The following is a 6,758-nucleotide window of genomic DNA, read 5'->3' on the forward strand; positions in this document are numbered from 1 at the left end:
AGAAAACACCACAGGTAGGTGGTATACAATTATGGATGGACGAGCGACTGCCGACACAGAGGTAGCTACAGCCGTGGACTACCGTACTGCGTCTGCTGCTAATATAGACTGGATGATAATGATATAAAAAATATATATATATATCACTACTGCAGCCGGACAGGTATATATTATATAATGACGGACCTGCTGGACACTGTCAGCAGCACTGCAGACTCCTAAAGTAAGCTACTAGTAGTATCAAGAAGATAGAAAAAAAAAACACCACAGGTAGTGGTATACAATTATGGATGGACGAGCGACTGCCGACACAGAGGTAGCTACAGCCGTGGACTACCGTACTGCGTCTGCTGCTAATATAGACTGGATGATAATGATATAAAAAATATATATATATATCACTACTGCAGCCGGACAGGTATATATTATATAATGACGGACCTGCTGGACACTGTCAGCAGCACTGCAGACTCCTTAAGTAAGCTACTAGTAGTATCAAGAAGATAGAAAAAAAAAACACCACAGGTAGGTGGTATACAATTATGGATGGACGAGCGACTGCCGACACAGAGGTAGCTACAGCCGTGGACTACCGTACTGCGTCTGCTGCTAATATAGACTGGATGATAATGATATAAAAAATATATATATATCACTACTGCAGCCGGACAGGTATATATTATATAATGACGGACCTGCTGGACACTGTCAGCAGCACTGCAGACTCCTAAAGTAAGCTACTAGTAGTATCAAGAAAATAGAAAAAAAAAAAAACACCACAGGTAGGTGGTATACAATTATGGATGGACAAGCGACTGCCGACACAGAGGTAGCTACAGCCGTGGACTACCATACTGCATCTGCTGCTAATAAAGACTGGATGATAATGATATAAAAAATATATATATATCACTACTGCAGCCGGACAGGTGTATATTATATAATGACGGACCTGCTGGACACTGTCAGCAGCACTGCAGACTCCTAAAGTAAGCTACTAGTAGTATCAAAAAGATAGAAAAAAAAAAAACACCACAGGTAGGTGGTATACAATTATGGATGGACGAGCGACTGCCGACACAGAGGTAGCTACAGCCGTGGACTACCGTACTGCGTCTGCTGCTAATATAGACTGGATGATAATGATATAAAAAATATATATATATCACTACTGCAGCCGGACAGGTATATATTATATAATGACGGACCTGCTGGACACTGTCAGCAGCACTGCAGACTCCTAAAGTAAGCTACTAGTAGTATCAAGAAGATAGAAAGAAAAAAAACCACCACAGGTAGGTGGTATACAATTATGGATGGACGAGCGACTGCCGACACAGAGGTAGCTACAGCCGTGGACTACCGTACTGCGTCTGCTGCTAATATAGACTGGATGATAATGATATAAAAAAATATATATATCACTACTGCAGCCGGACAGGTATATATTATATAATTAATGACGGACCTGCTGGACACTGTCAGCAGAATGCGTTTATAGAATAAAAACACCACACGACGAGTGTTTAACTTTTTCAGGCAGACAATCACAATATACTGGTGGTCAGACAGTGGTCACTGGTCAGTCACACTGGCAGTGGCACTCTGGCAGCAAAAGTGTGCACTGTTAAATAATATGTACTCCTGCTACTGCCAGGGCCGGTGCAAGGTTTCTCGACACACTAGGCAAAATTTCTGCCTACTGCCCCTTCCCCCTACCCGCCCTTCAGGTGAAAGGCATGCTGCTGCTCTCCCCCACCCCCAGTCTGTTGCATGGCTGCTCTCTTCTCCCTATCTCCCCAGTCTGTATGGGTGCCTGCAGCTCTCACCCCCCCTACACTCTGTTGAATGTCTGCTGTTCCATCTCCCCCACCATCTGTGTGCATGCCCCCCCCCCCCCCAGACTGCTGCTCTCCCCCTCTTTCCTTATCAAATGCAGAAAGTGCGCTGTACAGCCACCTTACCTGCAAGCTGTGATGCAGAGTGGTCTGTGAAAGAGCCTGGAATGAAGAGCAGCACCACGTCACCCCCAGCCAGGACATCAGGTGCTGTGAAAGTTACTGCCTGTGCCGGGTGAAGATGGAGCTGGAGGCTGCAATAAGGGAGCTTAGCAGTTGCGGCTACTGTAAGATATGAGTGCCGGGGGGATTGTGGCGGCTGTGAGAGGTAGGACCATGCTACTTTTTCCAGTTAGCTGTAGCAGGCTGCCCCCTCAGGTTCCGGCGCCCCTAGGCAGCTGCCTAAAGCTGCCTAGTGGAAGCTCCGGCCCTGGCTACTGCTCCCCAGTCTCCCCCACAATTAAGCTGTGTGAGCACTGAGCACTCAGCACAGTCAGATATACATAGATGATGCAGCACACTGAGGCTGAGCACAGATATGGTATACTGTTACTGTGTCACTGTGTATCGTTTTTTTTCAGGCAGAGAACGGATTATATTAAATAATAATATAATAAAAAAACTGCACTGGTGGTCACTTGTCAGTCACTAGTAAACTCTGCACTCTCTGAGTACTCCTAAGCTCCAGTAAATCAAGTGTCTCACTCTCACTCTCTCTCTTCTAATCTAAATGGAGAGGACGCCAGCCACGTCCTCTCCCTATGAATCTCAATGCACGTGTGAAAATGTCGGTGACGCGCGGCTCCTTATATAGAATCCGAGTCTCGCGATAGAATCCGAGCCTCGCAAGAATCCGACAGCGGGATGATGACGTTCGGGCGCGCTCGGGTTAGCCGAGCAAGGCGGGAAGATCAGAGTCTGCCTCGGATCCGTGTAAAAAGGCTGAAGTTCGGGGGGGTTCGGATTCCGAGGAACCAAACCCGCTCATCACTAGTGTATGTATATATATATATATATATATATATATATATGCATACATACACACACACACACAGAGTATGTACTGTGCTTATACAATATATATATATATATATATATATATATACTGTATGTGTGTATATATATATATATATATATATATATATACTGTATATATATATATATATATATATATTTATATATATATATATATATATATATATATATATATTGTGGCAGAGACAGCATTTTTCCATGTGAACCTAATGTGGAGGATCCAGACCAGGTTTGGGAAGCAGTGGCAGAATCCCAGGTGTGTGATCAGCAGCACCTGGGATTTCATTATACAAGGGTTTCCAGGGCAGAGTCACCTTGCTCTTGATGGTGGGATAGCTACTCAAGTGATAGGCTGGGTTGTGTGGGTTAGACTAGGGACCACTGGAGCCTATCAGGAGTCTGCCATGCTGAGAGTGCCTGTATTCTACTGCCTGTAATACCGACTGCATATGGATTTAACTTGCTATGTGGTGACTTGCTGTTCCAAATAAACACCAAAAGTGTTCATCTGTCTGAGTCCCCGTGTTTCTGATCCTTGTCACAAGTGGTGGAGAATGTGAGCAAGGACATGGTGTACGGCAGAAACTGTTGGTAAGCATACCGGTGTTTAAACTGCAAGTTTTCCCTTTTCTTTTCTTCCTCTCTGGTTATGCAGTGCAAGTGGCAGCCTTAAAGGGCCATAGCATTATAGGCAGACTGTTTGCTGTTATGTGTTAAATATCCAGCAAAACAGGCGGGTGCCAGCTTGGACTGTTTGATAAGCCTAGCACATTATATTAAACCTCCTAGATTTGTCCTTAAAGGGGCCACGCAGGGCAATATGAAGGAGTTACTAAAACAATTTGCTGAACTTGCAGCTGGGCAACAAACCCAGATTCAAATGTTACATGAGGGGCAACAAACCCAGATTCAGATGTTACATGAGGGGCAATGAACCCAGGCTGAAAGACCGCAAACTTAAATTCAAATGTTGTGCGATGAGTTAAAAGTGCTTAAAAAATCTGAGCCAGTGCGGGAAAGGCTACTAAAGCTCACCCCAGCGGATGATATAGAGGCATTCCTTTGCACCTTTGAGCACACGGACATGCATTTGGCATGGCCTGCGGGGGAATGGTCTGATAGGCTGGCTCCCTGTTTAACAGGGGAGGCCCTGCGGGCGTATGCTGGCCTGAAAAAGGCTATACTGGATAAGACTGGAGGGATGGGGCCCAGCAAAGCCCAAGAATTCCATGACTGGCGGCTGGTGGGCTTGGAGCCTCCCAGGATTCAGCTGGCCAAACTAGCCCAACTGGCAAGGGCCTGGTTGCAGCCGGATAAAAACTCTGCAGTACAGATGTGGAAGTTGTCACAATAGACAAGGCTATGCGGGTATTAGACCGCTCGGTGCAGCAGTGGGCCCTTCAGGCTGACCCCCAGACATTTGAGGAGTTGGCAGTGGTGATTGAGTGGTACCTGACGCTGGGAAAGCTGAATAAAGTCAGGTCAGGATACGGGCCACAACCTAAACCCAGAACTCAGGTCCCAGTAGTTAAACCAAAGGCTCCACCTTCCTTGGTGTGCTTTGAGTGCGGCGCGCCTGGTCATGTACAGCGGGACTGCCTGAAACAGGGTGAGCCAATGGATTACAGTGCAGGGAAAACGGCGCGGCCGTCTGTCAACATGGCGGCGTCGGGGGTATCCCAGCAGAGTCCTCACTGTTCCAGGTGCAGGTACAGGTGGAAAGCCGGGAGATTTGGGCCCTGGTGGATACTGGCAGTGAGCTCACCATTGTCGCGACCAACGTGGTTCCTCCGGGAGCTGACAAGGTCCAGCCTCCTGTCAGGGTGTTGTGCGTCCATGGTGATGTGGAGGAGTGCCCACGTATCTACTTACCCCATGACCATTCAAGGTCCGTCATTAAAGGTGGTAGCGGCGGTGACCTCCAGACCCCATGTATACGCTGATACTGGGTCGGGTCTTTCGATTGCTGCAGGAGCTGGTTACCTGGCATCCTACCAACAAACTGTCAACCACCGAAACAACTCAAAAGCCAGAAACCAGAGACTACCGAAGTTTTGCATCCGGGAGAGAGGCTTCCTGTCCCAAACCACCCCAAGAGACTGAGTCCGAGGCCCATTGGAACCCAGTTAGTGAAAAGATATCACTGCAGGACTTTGGGAGAGATCAACGCGATGACAGCAATTTGGTATGCCTTTGAGACTGTTAAAGTAGTTAACGGCAGGGTAGTTGATGCGTTACCATCCGAGGGTGTACCATATTTTGTTTTGAAAAATGATTTGCTATATCATGTTGCTACTTTACAAGGGAAAAAGGTAGATGAGCTCTTTGTTCCCCGGAAACTGGAACGGTTGGTGTTAGAAGCTGCCCATATGAATTTGTGGGGTGGCCATCTAGGGGAGGAGAAAACACTCCAATGCATCCAGTTAAGGTTCTTTTGGCCCGGCATCTATGCTTCCATTAAGAGGTATTGTCAGGAATGCCCAGTCTGCCAGAGGACAGCCCTTCGGCCAGAGTTTAGAGCTCCACTGGTACCTCTCCCTATCATTTCCGTACCTTTTGAGCGGATTGGTATGGATCTGATAGGGCCAGTGGAAAAATCTGCTTGGGGGCACCAATACATATTGGTGGTAGTTGATTATGCCACCAGGTACCCAGAGGCTATACCCCTGCGCAATATGAAATCTGGCACTACTGCCAGAGGGGTGGTCTTCTGTATACCGGCGGTCGGGCTCCCGGAGCTCAGTATACCGACGCCGGGAGCCCGACAGCCGGCATACCGACACTTATTTTCCCTCGTGGGGGTCCACGACCCCCATAGAGGGAGAATAAAATAGTGTGGCGCGCGTAGCGTGGCGAGCGCAGCGAGCCCGCAAGGGGCTCATTTGCGCTCGCCACACTGTCGGTAAGCCGGCGGTTGGGCTCCCGGCGCCGGTATGCTGTTCGCCGGGAGCCCGACCGCCGGCCAGCCGTAGTGAACCCCTGCCAGAGAACTACTAACCATGTATACCCGCTTACGAATACCGAAAGAGGTCTTAATGAACCAAGGTACACCTTTCGTGTCTAAACTCATAAAAGATTTATGTCGGTTGCTAAACGTAAACAGGATTACCACCTCGGTATACCACCCGCAGACAGGTGGCCTGGTAGAAAGATTTAATAAAACCCTTAAGCAAATGATAAAGACGGCAGTGTCACAAGAAAAACGAGATTGGGATCTGCTCCTACCTTACTTGATGTTTGCGGTCAGAGAGGTACCCCAATCCTCTACAGGGTTTTAGTCCCTTTGAGCTCTTCTATTGGAACAGCCCAGAGGAATTCTAGCTCTCTTAAAAGAAGGGTGGGAAGAATAACCATGCCAGGACCCTAACATCGTTCAGTTTGTGGCCCAGTTATACGGCTGACTAAGGCAGATTGCGCCACTACTGAACAAACACATGGAAAGGGCCCAACAGCGTCAGAAACAGAGGTATGACGTCACCTCAGTCAACCTCTCCTTTAATCTGGGAGACAAAGTGTTAGTGCTGGTGCCCACCACAGAAAGCAAGATGTATGCACAATGGCGGGGCCCTTATGAGATCATTGAGGCAGTGGGACCAGTCAATTACAGGGTCAGACAGGAGGGTAGAAGGAGGGAGGTACAAGTCTACCATGGAAATCTGTTAAAACCATGGAAGGAAATTGCCAATCGGCCCACTTTGGTAGCTAAAAAGATTTCAGAATGCCAGGTACCCATTGAAGTCACACTTACTCCTGAACAGAAACAGGATGTGGTGAACTTGGCGAAACGCTACCAAGATGTGTTTTCTGCCATTCCGGGAAAGACACAGATCATCCAACATGATGTTGTGACTCCACCCGGGGTGGTCATTAAACAGAGGCCATAAC

This window comes from Pseudophryne corroboree, chromosome 2 (genome assembly GCF_028390025.1).
Source record: "Pseudophryne corroboree isolate aPseCor3 chromosome 2, aPseCor3.hap2, whole genome shotgun sequence".
In the NCBI taxonomy this organism is placed as follows: domain Eukaryota; kingdom Metazoa; phylum Chordata; class Amphibia; order Anura; family Myobatrachidae; genus Pseudophryne; species Pseudophryne corroboree.